The sequence below is a fragment of the Bos indicus genome, chromosome 9 (assembly GCF_029378745.1).
Source record: "Bos indicus isolate NIAB-ARS_2022 breed Sahiwal x Tharparkar chromosome 9, NIAB-ARS_B.indTharparkar_mat_pri_1.0, whole genome shotgun sequence".
Taxonomy (NCBI): Eukaryota; Metazoa; Chordata; class Mammalia; order Artiodactyla; family Bovidae; genus Bos; species Bos indicus.
In genome coordinates, this window is record NC_091768.1 from 25,820,846 (window position 1) to 25,834,249 (window position 13,404).

Genomic DNA, 13,404 nt, shown 5'->3' on the forward strand with positions numbered 1-13,404 from the left:
GATGTTTGCTTTTTTTTTTTTTTTTTTAATACTTGTTCATTACAAGTGTAAAGGGTAACTTTACAATGGAGAAATATAGCACATACCTTCACCAAATGATCCAGCTTACTGTGTTTGTTTCCTACTGGTGCTGTGAAAAAAATCACCACAAACTTCCTGGCTTACAACACCACAAATTTATTATCTTACGGTTCTGGAGTCCGGAATTCTGACATGGGTCTCACTAGGCTAAAATCCAGGTGTTTGTTGGCAAAGCTGTTTTCTTTCTGGAAGCTCTGGGGGAGAACCTTTCCCTTGCCTTCTTCAGCTTCTAGAGGCCCCTTGCATTCCTTAGCTCATGGGCCTCTTCCTCCACTTTCAAAGCCAGAAAAGGCTGGTTGAGTCTTCTTGGGATCACATCCCTGGATGTCCTTCTGGATTTAAAAGGACCCCTGTCATGATTCTGGGCCCATCCAGGTAAAATCCAGGATAATCTCCTCTCTCCCTCTCTCTCAAATTCCTTAAGTTAATCACACCTGCAAAATTCCTACTGTTACATGAAGTAATATCCATGTGTTCTGGAGCTTAGGACAGGGACATCTCTGTGGGGTTCATTATCCTGCCTACCACAGTTACCATTAGAGATAACACATCAGCATTATTTGAATTATGATGTAACGTACTGAGAATAACACATCACTTAAGGTAGTTGTCTGACAAAAGAAATACTTGTCTAAACTGAAGGACTTTCTGAAGCAATTGTCCTCCACTATTCAGTGCTGTCGATGGCACCCCACTCCAGTACTCTTGCCTGGCAAATCCCATGGACGGAGGAGCCTGGTAGGCTGCAGTCCATAGGGTCGTTAAGAGTCAAACATGACTGAGTGACTTCACTTTCACTTTTCACTTTCATGCATTGGAGAAGGAAATGGCAACCCACTCCAGTGTTCTTGCCTGGAGAATCCCAGGGACGGGGGACCCTGGTGGGCTGCTGTCTATGGGGTCGCACAGAGTCGGACACGACTGAAGTGACTTAGCAGCAGCATTCAGTGCTGTAAAAAAAAAAAAAAAAATTGGAAAATTGTTTCAGATTAAAGGAAGAAGACTACAGAAACAAGACAAATACAATGCATAATCCTTGAGTGGACCCTGGATAAAAACAAAAAAATATAAAAGGTGTCAGACAATTGGAAAATTTCACTATGAACTGTATAATAAATAATATTGTATAAAATTCAAATTCCCCAAGTGTGATAAGTGTACTGCTTGTTCTTAGGTGTAGTATTTCAAAGTTAAGTATCATGGTGTCTGCAACTACCCTCAAATGGTTCAGAAAAAAGATCAACAGAAAGTAAACATGGCAAAATATTGCTGCTGCTGCTGCTGCTGCTGCTGCTGCTGCTAAGTTGCTTCAGTCTGTCCGACTCTGTGCGACCCCATAGACAGCAGCCCACCAGGCTCCCCTGTCCCTGGGATTCTCCAGGCAAGAACACTGGAGTGGGTTGCCATTTCCTTCTCCAAAGCATGAAAGGGAAGGGGAAAGTGAAGTCACTCAGTCATGTCCGACTCTTAGCAACGCCATGGACTGCAGCCTACCAGGCTCCTCTGTCCATGGGATTTTCCAGGCAAGAGTACTGGAATGGGGTGCCATTGCTTTCTTGGGCAAAATATTGACAACTGTTGAATCTAGATTAGTACTATAAATTAGAATATAATGCAAGCTATAAATATAATTTTAAATATTTCATCAGCTACATTAAAAACAAAAAATAAAGATAATATTAATAATTTAAGTTTTAATAATATTTTAATTCATATATTCAATTAGCATTTAAAATGTACTCAACTATTAATGAGTGTTTACATTTTTTTCCATACAAAGGCTTAAAAATCCAGTATTCATTCAACAACTATAGAACACCTCAACTCTTACTAGTCACATTTCAGTGCACAAGTCACACAGTGGATGCGCGTACCACTAAATTAGCACAAGATGGATGAAGGGGTATATGTGTGTTTATTGTTGTATACTTGCAGTTTTCTGTAGGTTTGGATGTTTCAAGATAAAAAGTTTGAGGAGAAAGAAATAGATATTTCTAGGAAATAGAAAATAAAAACAATTTAAAATAGCACAGACAATTTCCAGGAGGATACAGAAGAAACTGTTAACAATGGTCAGCTCTGGACAGAAAACGTGGAGTGATTACAAGATGAAAGAGGGATGATGTTTCTTGTACTCTTTCTACCGCTTTGTACAAGATTGTCACCAAACCTATTACAACTTAAAATTATTCTAAAAGTACTATCTGCTTTATCTTTTTATCCAAAACCAGATACTTAACATTGTAAGCTCTGAAAATCCCCAATTAAGACTAAGGGCTCCACCTAGAGCGCCCGATTTCCGAAAAATTCCTTGATACAGGAAAGGAGTGTGGGTCCCATCTAAAATATAGTCATTACGTTTCGAAATTTCTTCTGGTGATGCTTCCATCTTTATTTATTAAGTCATTTTAATCTTCCTGTTTGCGTATTATTAAATAATTTTTGACAAATTTTATCAAGAATGTAAACCCCATTTCTGAATTGCTGAAAACAAGAACAAATTCTGAAGTCTACGGTGATGGGCGAAGGCTGTAATTCACAGCGGCGCCGGATGTTGCGAGCAAGTTCATTACAAATTTATATCTGTTTTACTTAAGCCTCCTTCCATCTTGCAGCGGAGCGGGGTCTCTTGGGTTACATCAGTCCAACTGAACGGTTGGCACTTTCAAAGCTGAGTTACATGCGATTGCCTTCTGCTCCTATTTCATGAGGGATTCTGAACTGAGGCTGCGCTGGAAGGTTTCTTGATTCCTTTGGTAATTGCATCATTCCCTGGCCTTTTCTCGACATAACAAGAAGTGAAGTAACTGCCCAGATAATAACAGTTTGAAAAATAGGAGGCAATGGAAGCACAGTGCAAAACGGTTTACTTGGACCCGAGTGTACAGGCCCGGGTTCTTCACTAAGCAAGACATCCGCAGCCGTCCTAGCTTCGTTAATCTGACTCCCCAATAAATAAAACAGTCGCGTCCTAAAAGGCCACGAAGCCCTTCATCGTCCACGTTTACCCCGCATGTGCTCTGTGCCAAGGTCGTGTGCAGGGTCGCACCGAGCTCTATACCGGGAAACGCTCTCCGCCCGCGGCAATCAAACGTTCCATTTCGTAAAAAATGTAGTGGGATTTTAACAACTGCGTGAGAAGGAAAGACAGAAAGACATATACCTAAAGAGATTAGATTTAGAAGGAGGAGCTAAATGACTTCGAAAATAATAAAGCAAATACAAGGTTCTGGACAGTTCTTTTAACATTGTCCAGGTATAGATATTTACACGTCATGTAATTGGAATACAATCCCAGGACGTCTTTTGCAGCGTGGCAGTCCGAAGAGGATTCGATTTGGAGTCTCCAGCCTTGGGAGCCGTCGCGGAGCTAGCCTAAGAGCGCTGAGAGTTTGCTGTAGTTTCAGAATCTGAAATCCGAAACAAGAAAGAAGTAGGCAGGGTTTAAAGTCAACAATCTTTCCCGCCATTGGTCCGGTTTACGTAGAGACTTTTAAAGAACCAAATACGCCAGGAGTGAAAACCAACTCAAGTTCCCTGGTGGTCTAGTGGTTAGGATTCGGCGCTCTCACCGCCGCGGCCCGGGTTCGATTCCCGGTCAGGGAAATATGTGTTTTCTTACTTGCAGTCGAGTTACTGAATTTTTTTTTTTCTCCCCGTTATTGCTGTTTCGAGTTACTGATTTCTCTCCCACTATAGTTGTTACCGACTTTTTTTCCACTATAAAAATTCAATCCGTTTCTTTTTTAATATTACTAAACCTAAGACTTAAAATACACCATACCTTTTAACAGATAATTGCAATCAAACAACAAAGTGATCTCTGATTCTAAAATACTCTAAAGACAACTTAAGCCACTTATAAAATTGCATTTTCCAGCTTTGGAAGATAATTTGGATGTGTATACAAACATTAATTTATTGAGCCTTGTTCATTTGGAGTTTCCTTTGACTAAGAAGAGGAGGAAAATAATTTTAGGAGGGATTCTCTCTATTATACATCATACTAAGAGTCACGTTTCATATATTTGGATTATGTGTTTTGTAGATTGCATATAGTTGAACTGTTCTTATCCTGTTCTCCTTTAAGATCTTTTTTTGAGGGATGTTGTTGGTTAATTACCAAGTAATTGTTTTATATTTCCTCTTATCACTCTTCTACCTAACCATTATGGTTAATTATTTTACCTGTTTTATTTTAACTTTTCTCAAAGACATTCACACAAATATGACAAATTTCTTGCCTCCAGTGTGTCAGTTCCCTATAGATTTATCATATAGACAAAGAAAGACTCTTGGGGTTCCACAAAAGAAAATATGGAAACGCTGGCATCAAAAAGAAGATAAAATGGTGCTATTAATATATAGACATTACATTTTTTTAATCTAGAAGTTTCAAAATCATTCTAACCTTTGCTATTTTTTAAGCTACTGTTTTTTTTTTTTTTTTTTAACCATTTCATGTTAAGCCTGAAATTTCACAGTAGCATAGAAATAAACTAAGAGCTTGATTACAGCTCCTATGGCTTTGTCTTCAGTCCAGTTCAGTTCAGTCGCTCAGTCATGTCTGACTCTTTGCTACCCCATGAATCGCAGCACGCCAGGCCTCCCTGTCCATCACCAACTCCAGGAGGTTACCCAAACTCGCGTCCATCGAGTCAGGGATGCCATCCAGCCATCTCAGCCTCTGTCGTCCCCTTCTCCTCCTGCCCCCAATGCCTCCCAGCATCAGAGTCTTTTCCAATGAGTCAACTCTTCGCATGAGGTGGCCAAAGTACTGGAGTTTCATAGCTTTGTCTTACTTACCTTTAATCTGTGCTGAGACTGGTTTGGAAGATGAAAATGTTTGGCCCAGGGGTTGGAAAAAGCAGAAGGGTTTAAGGAGTGTTTCATGAAGGATTTAAGACACAAATATATTTGTTATTATTGTTGACATTAACAACAACAACAACAAAGGCACCGTTTCTCAACAGTTTGCTGTGAGGTGTGGCTCAGTGGTAAAGAATCCAGCTTCCAATGCAGAAGACACAGGTTCCACCCCTGGGCAGGGAAGATCGCCTGGACAAGGAAATGGCAACCCACTCCAGTATTCTTGCCTGGGAAATCTCATGGATAGAGGAGCCTGGCGGCCTACAGTCCATGGGGTCACAAAAGAGTGGGACAGGACTTAGTGACTAAACGACAACAAAGGTACTTCAAATAATTGAAGTACGTGGTGAGGAAAGGGAGAAGGAAGTGGATACAAGAATGAAAATAGAACTGAACACTGGTTAACCAAATAACCTAGAGGATCTGGAAAGCCTGAGAAAGGGAGCGTTTAACCTTAGGAGCTCCAAAGCCTGGCATCTACACCAAGGGTGGCTGCACCAGGCTGGCCATAGAAGGGCACCTGTGCCAGGGAACAGTGCAGGTCCAGGTCAGGCAGGTTAGTGTAACCACATTATGGAGGACCTGAAGACAAGCTGCTGCTGCTGCTATGTCGCTTCAGTCGTGTCTGACTCTGTGCGACCCCATAGACGGCAGCCCACCAGGTTCCCTGATCCCAGGGATTCTCCAGGCAAGAACACTGGAGTGGGTTGCCATTTCCTTCTCCAATGCATGAAAGGGAAAAGTGAAAGTGAAGTCGCTCAGTCGTGCCCGACTCTTAGCGACCCCATGGACTGCAGCCTACCAGGCTCCTCCGCCCATGGGAGTTTCCAGGCAAGAGTACTGGAGTGGGTTGAAGACAAGCTACAGAGTCACAAAGGGAATGCAACAAGCCTAGGTATTCGACAGGACAGAAAAGCTTAAGAATAATAGGGAGGAAGCAGTAATGGCTCTGGAAGTTGTGTTCTGTGTGGTTAGTAAAGTTGGAGTGGCCTGAAATGTGATTAGGAGGTTGAGGTGGGGAAACAGACTCAGAAGAGAAGTAAGTCCACTTTGATCCCAATAGAGGCAGCACAGCTAAATGGTGGTTGGAAAAACAGGAAGGCACTTAGGAAGGTAAGGGATTTTGGAGCTATTAGCTTAGAAGTTTGACAAGATGTGGGCTCTCTTTCAAAAAGAGAATCTATAAAAAGGACAGAAAACCAAGGAATGAACCAAGTGAAAATATATTATAGGAGAATGGGAAGAAGTAGAATACTATGAAGGAAACACCAAAGGGGCAGTAAGAGAGTTTATAAGCAGATCAAAGAAATTTAAGAAGGAAGTAGCAATGAAGAGAATAGGATATTGCAGAAAGGTTGGAAATGTCAAGGAGAATTATCAAGGAAATTAAGCAAAGACCCGTGGTAAGACATGGCTTTTGGGTGCTGCATAGATCAATGGAAGCCAGACCACAGGAAGTAAGTCTATTTAGGAGGCCATAGCTTTAAATGGGGCTTTCCAGGTGACACAAGTCGTAAAGAACCTGCCTGGCAATGTGGAAACTAAGAGACACAAGTGCGATCCCTGGGTTGGGAAGATCCTTTGGAGAAGGGCAGGGCAATCCACTCCATTATTCTTGCCTGGAGAATCCCAAGGACAGAGGAACCTGGTGGGCTACAGTCCATAGGGTCGCAAAAAGTCGGACACGACTGAAGCCACTAGCACACACATGCAATACATGCTGAAGGTCTGAACTAGTGTTAGAAAGAGACAGCAAACCTATCAACAACTAGATGTCACAGAAGAGCAAATACCAAGAAGACAGAGAGGTCTTAGGAAAGCACAGAAAGCACTCCTGTTCAGGAGCCAGAGACTGAATTAATCTTGTCTGTCAATAGCAGCTGAGTTATCTTGATTATTCCCTGGTGGCTCAGATGGTAAAGCATCTGCCTCCAATGAAGGATCCCCAGGTTCGATCCCTGGGTTGGGAAGATCCCCTGGAAAAGGAAATGGCAACCCACTCAAGTATTCTTGTCTGGAAAATTCCATGGACGGAGGAACCTGGTGGGCTACAGCCCATGGGGTTGCAAAGAGTTGGACACGACTGAGCGACTTCACTCACTCACTCACTCTACCTTGGGAGAGTGACTCAGCTTCTCTGAGCCTCTGGATCTTTACCTGCACAATGGAGTTGCTACTAGCTCCCATGCACGCTTCACAGAGTTGTTGTCATCCATTCATTCATTGGTTTAGCAAGCACTTACGAAATTTTCACTCCCTGTCAGTCACTGATCTAGGCATAGATAAGAAAGGGCAGTAACTGTGTCTAACACAGTTGAGTAGGAATCAAAGGAGAAAGTGACTAAGGTTTTGATATGGCCTATGAAAGGGTGCTGCTTCGGATCGAGGCACAGCAGGAAGTCAAGTTGCCTTTGGGTTTGGACTAAAGAGAAGTCTTCAAGTGAAGCTGTCCTGAACGTAGGTTGACATTTTTTTGACTAATGATAGATTCAGAGGAGACTCAGCTTTGAAGTGAGAATGGAATACTCAAGAATGGAGATGCACACCAAGAGACTGAAAGCAGCAAAAAAGAAGAGCTGAGGTTTGCAGGACTAACTTGGGGAGAATAAAGAGGAAACTCTGAAGGAGCAGAGTCAGGATAAGTTAGGATCAAGGAAGTCAAAGAAGAAAGACCCTGGAGATTGTAGGGTAGTCACTGATAGCAACAGCACATTTCTCTTGCTTGGTTTATTTTTTAATGGAATTTTATTTTCTTTGATTATGGTTAGAATCATTTTAATTGCATTTTATCTATTTTATTGCTATTTTTGTCAGTTTTTATACATGATATTGTGATTTAGACACAAAAATATCACATATTTACAATAGCCAGGATACGGAAGCAGCCTAGATGTTCAGTGACAGATGAATGGATAAAGAAGATGCAGTACTTATATACAATGGGATATTACTCAGCCATAAAAAGGAAAAAATGTCAGTCAGTTGTAGTGAGGTGGATGAACCTGAAGCCTCGTATACAGAGTGAAGTAAGTCAGAAAGAGTAAAAGAAGTATCGGATATTAACACATATATATGGATCTGGAAAAATGATACTGATGAACCTAGTAGAGAAAAGACTTGTGGACACAGCAGGGGAAAGTGAGGGTGGCGAGAACTGAGAAAGTAGCATCGACATTTATATACTGCCAGGTGTAAAATAGTGGAAAGTTGCCGTATTAATACAAGGAGCATGCTTGGTGCTCTGTGATGAACTTGAGGGATGGGATGTAGGGAGGGAAGGGAGGCTCAGGAGGAAGGGGATACATATATAATTATGACTGATTCACACTGTCATATGCCAGAAATCAACACAACATTGTAAAGCAATTTTCCACCAATTAAAAAATAAAAAACACACAACCTACACAGAGCACAATGTTGCTGCTTTGCAGAGATGGTTTACTCCATTTCTTGCTTTTTGAAGAGTGGGGAAAAGCTGAAGGACTGTCTGCAGAAATACTCCACATATGAAGAGGTTTCTTAAGGGTAAAGGAATAGAAATTAGTTAATGTGCACAAAACATAGCAAGGGTTATTTGCTGTATACCAAAAGATGTATTTCTGTCAAATTGCTTTCTTTAAATAATCATCATTCACCCAAAGATGGACCTTGGCTCAGGCTGACAAATTCTAAAATTATAAGGATGTCTGAAAGTAACCAAGGGTGTGGGGGCAGGGCTGGGGGACTTCCAACAGCATCTAGTACAGTGCCTGACATATGGTTGGTGGTAAATGAATGAATTAACTGATCAGTTGAGCCAAGTAGGTTGCAGGATCTTCACTTAAAACCTAACCCCTTATAATACGTTTTTTTATGAATCACACCTTTATATTTTCACTGAGAGCAGAAAGTAGAAAAAGAATTCAACTGCATCATCCTGAATAATGGCTATCGCTACTAGGTTCTTTCAGATGATTTCTAAATTATTTCTATGAATTTCTATGACATATTTAACACAATAGTGTGTCTAATAATTTGCTATTAAGTTATGTGTAAGTTATGGTTTTGAATGCTGAACTAAGCACTTTATCCACAATATTAGAATCAATTCTCATAATAATCCTTGGTTTGTAGTTTAGGAAATTTAGAAAGTTTGTAACTTAAAGTCCACAATTATGTCAGGCAACCAGGATTCCAACCTGGACTTGCCCAGCCTAAGTTGTGTATTCTTTAAGATTCTCTAGTGACAACCAATTTTCTGGTCATACTATGGAGTGTTCTTTGGAGCAGTCTTTACAAATAGGGTGGTTCATGGGGGTGTTCCATAGAAAGAAAAAGAAAGTATTTAAGGTTCTCTTTCAAATGTACAATTGAACTCTACATATTACAACTTTAGTTAGAGTCAACTCTAGCAGCTGCTTACTGGAAGCTACCAAATTCCCTAAAAACTTGGGGAAATCTTATCAAGAAATAAGTTTAATAGAAAACACAGCATACTTGCAATTTTTGAATAAACATGTTGATTTGTGAAAGTGCTTTTTTCTTCAGTTTAATTTTTATTTAATTAAAACTAATCTTTGCCACATCTCCATGTAGATCACTATTATTGACTTAAATAAAAATGGTTCTTTTTTTTTTTTCATTTTCCTCCTTTAATGAGTAGGCTATATAAAAAAATGTTTTTACATTAGTTACATAAAACAAAAACAATTTGTTTCAACTATGGACACACTTGATCAATTATTTTTTCTGCTTATTACATTCTCTCAATTTTTATAATATATAACAATAATATATAGTACTTCCAATAATTTTCTATTGTTCTGTGTAAGTTATGACTTTGTAAATTCCTTGAAGTCAGAGTTCATAAAACATACTTGTCTTCTAAAATGATAATCACAGAATTGTGCTTCAAATTATTGTTGTTTTCTTGGTCTTGATAATTAGTTAGATCCCTGAAGGCAATGAAGTGATAGAAAGTCAGGCGCTTCATGAGGACAGGCTCTATGTCATCAGTTCAGTTCAGTTGCTCAGTCGTGTCCGACTCTTTGCGACCCCATGAACTGCAGGACGCATGGCTTCCCTGTCCATCAACAACTCCCAGAGCCTACTCAAACTCACGTCCATTGAGTAGGTAATGCCATCCAACCATCTCATCCTCTGTCATCCACTTTTCCTCCCGCCTTCCACCTTAAGCAGCATCAGGGTCTTTTCCAATGAATCGCTTCTTCGCATCAGGTGGCCGAAGTACTGGAGTTTCAGCTTCAGCATCAGTCCTTCCAATGTATATTCAGGACTGATTTCCTTTAAAACTGACTGATTGGATCTCCTTGCTGTCCAAGGGACTCTCAAGAGTCTTCTCCAACACCACAGTTCAAAAGCATCAGCTTTTTGAACTTCTTGAACTTCGGCACTCAGCTTTCTTTATAGTCCAACTCTCACATCCATACATGACTACTGGAAAAACCATAGCTTTGACTAGATGGACCTTTGTTGACAAAGTAATGTCTCTGCTTCGTAATATGCTCTCTAGGTTGGTCATAGATTTTCTTCCAAGGAGCAAGTGTCTTTTAATTTCATGGCTGCAGTCACCATCTGCAGTGATTTTGGAGCCCCCCAAAATAAAGTCTGTCACTGTTTCCATTGTTTCCCCATGTATTTGCCATGAAGTGATGGGACCAGATGCCATGATCTTAGTTTTCTGAATTTTGAGTTTAAAGCCAATTTTTTCACTCTCCTCTTTCACTTTCATCAAGAGGCTCTTCAGTTCTTCTTCGCCTTCTGCCATAAGGGTGGTGTCATCTGCATCTCTGAGGTTACTATTTCTCCAAGCAATCTTGATTCCAGCTTGTGCTTCTTCCAGCCCAGCATTTCTCATGATGTACTCTGCATAGAAGTTAAATAAGCAGGGTGACAATATACAGCCTTGACGTGCTCCTTTTCCTATTTGGAACCAGTCTGTTGTTCCATGACCAGTTCTAACTGTTGCTTCCTGACCTGTATACAAATTTCTTAAGAGGCAGGTCAGGTGGTCTGGTATTCCCATCTCTTTCAGAGATTTGTGATCCACACAGTCAAAGGCTTTGGCATAGTCAATAAAGCAAAAATAGACGCTTTTCTGGAACTCTCTTGCTTTTTCCATGATCCAGCAAATGTTGGCAATTTGATCTCTGGCTCCTCTGCCTTTTCTAAATCCAGCTTGAATATCTGGAAGTTCATGGTTCACATACTGATGAAGCCTGGCTTGGAGAATTTTGAGCACTACTTTGCTAGCATGTGAGATGAGTGCAATTGTGCAGTGGTTTGAACATTCTTTGGCATTGCCTTTTTTTGGGATCGGAATGAAAACTGATCTTTTCCAGTCCTGTGGCCACTGCTGAGTTTTCCAAATTTGCTGGCATATTGAATGAAACACTTTCACAGCATCATCTTTTAGGATTTGAAAGAGCTCAACTGGAATTCCATCACCTCCACTAGCTTTGTTCATAGTGATGCTTCCTAAGGCCCACTTGACTTTGCATTCAAGGATGTCTGGCTCTAGGCGAGTGATCACACCATCATGGTTATCTGGGTTGTGAAGATCTTTTTTATATAGTTCTTCTGTGTATTCTTGCCACCTCTTCTTAGTATCTTCTGCTTCTGTTAGGTCCATACAATTTCTGTCCTTTACCTAGCCCATCTTTGCATGAAATGTTACCTTGGTATCTCTAATTTTCTTGAAGAGATCTCTAGTCTTTTCCATAGTGTTGTTTTCCTCTATTTTTTTGCACTGATCACTGAGGAAGGCTTTCTTATCTCTCCTTGCTATTCTTTGGAACTCTGCATTCAGATGCTTATATTTTTCCTTTTCTCCTTTGCCTTTAGCTTCTCTTCTTTTCTCAAGTATTTGTAAGGCCTCCTCAGACAGCCATTTTGCCTTTTTGCATTTCTTTTTCTTGGGGATGGTCTTGATCACTGCCTCTTGTACAATGTCACAAACCTTCATCCATAGTTCTTCAGGCACTCTATCAGATCTAATGGCTTGAATCTATTTGTCATTTCCACTGTATAATTGTTAAGGGATTTGATTTAGGTCATATCTGAATGGTCTAGTGGTTTTCCGTGCTTTATTCAACTTAAGTCTGAATTTGGCAATAAGGATTTCATGATCTGAGCCACAGTCAGCTTCTGGTATTGTTTTTGCTGACTGTATTGAGCTTCTCCATCTTTGGTTGCAAAGAATATAATCAATCTGATTTCGGTATTGACCATCTGGTATGTGTGTAGAGTCCATGTGTAGTCTTCTCCTCTGTTGTTGGAAGAGGGTGTTTGCTATGACCAGTGCATTCTCTTAGCAAAACTCTATTAGCCTTTGCCCTGCTTCGTTTTGTACTATGAGGCCAAATTTGCCTGTTATTCAAGGTATCTCTTGACTTCCTACTTTCGCATTCCAGTTCCCTACAACGAAGAGGACGTCTTTTTTGGGTATTAGTTCTAGAAGGTTTTGTAGGTCTTCACAGAACTGTTCAACTTCAGCTTCTTCAGCATTACTGGTTGGGGCATAGACTTGGATTATCATAGTCATCTTTGTATCCTCTAAACAGTGACAGTACTTGGCACATAGCAGCAATTAAAATGATTCTTGAGTGGATAAATTAAAGAATGAGGCAAAAAATCAGAACTGGCACTTTTCAGAAGAAACATGGGTCATCAATAAACATTTGAAAAGAGGATGGACTTCTTGTGTCATCAAGAAATGCAAATTAAAACAAAAGAGATTCAGTTTATACCCATAAAGTATAAAAACTGGAGGAAAACCTAACAATATTAAGCGCTTTTAAAGACGCTGAACTGAAATGTGTATACACTAGTGGTAGGAATATAAATTGGTGCAATAAAATAGGTGAAAAATAATTTATTATCTAGTAAATTTGGAGGTTCTCATACCTAGCAATTCAAACTCCTGGGAGAAATCTTCATGTGAGCACCAGAGGATACATACTAGAATGTTCACAGTAGCACCATCATAATAGACCCAAACTGGAAGCAAGTTAAATATCCATCAAGAGTAGAAGAACTAGTTATGCAGCAGCATGGATGAGAGGGGAATTTGGGGGAGAATGGATACATGTATATGATGGCTGAATTCCTTTGGCATAAATACCTGAAACTATCACAACATTGTTAATCGGCTATGCTCCAACAGAAACTGTATTTTATTGTTTATTTTATTAATTGTGTTAATTTTGTTAATTGTTTATTAACAATTGTTAATTGTTAATTTTGTTAATTAATAATTTGTTTTATTAATTGTTGTTAATTTTATTGTATTAACAACATTGTTAATCGCTATACTCCAGTAGAAAATAAAAAGGTAAAAAAAAAGAGTACAACCTCTAGATATATTGTGGTATAGTCATTCAGTGAAATACTACAGAGTAGTGAAAACAAATGAGTCACAGCCTTTCTTATCAACATGATGAATTGCAGAAAAAT

At 39.9% G+C, this 13,404-nt stretch overlaps 1 non-coding gene across 1 annotated transcript; it reads left to right on the forward strand.

Moving 5' to 3' along the window:
* The first annotated feature begins 3,615 nt into the window (after positions 1-3,615).
* On the forward strand, positions 3,616-3,687 carry TRNAE-CUC (transfer RNA glutamic acid (anticodon CUC)). Its single transcript has one exon. It is a non-coding gene; the product is annotated as a tRNA-Glu (tRNA).
* The last annotated feature ends 9,717 nt before the right edge of the window (positions 3,688-13,404 follow it).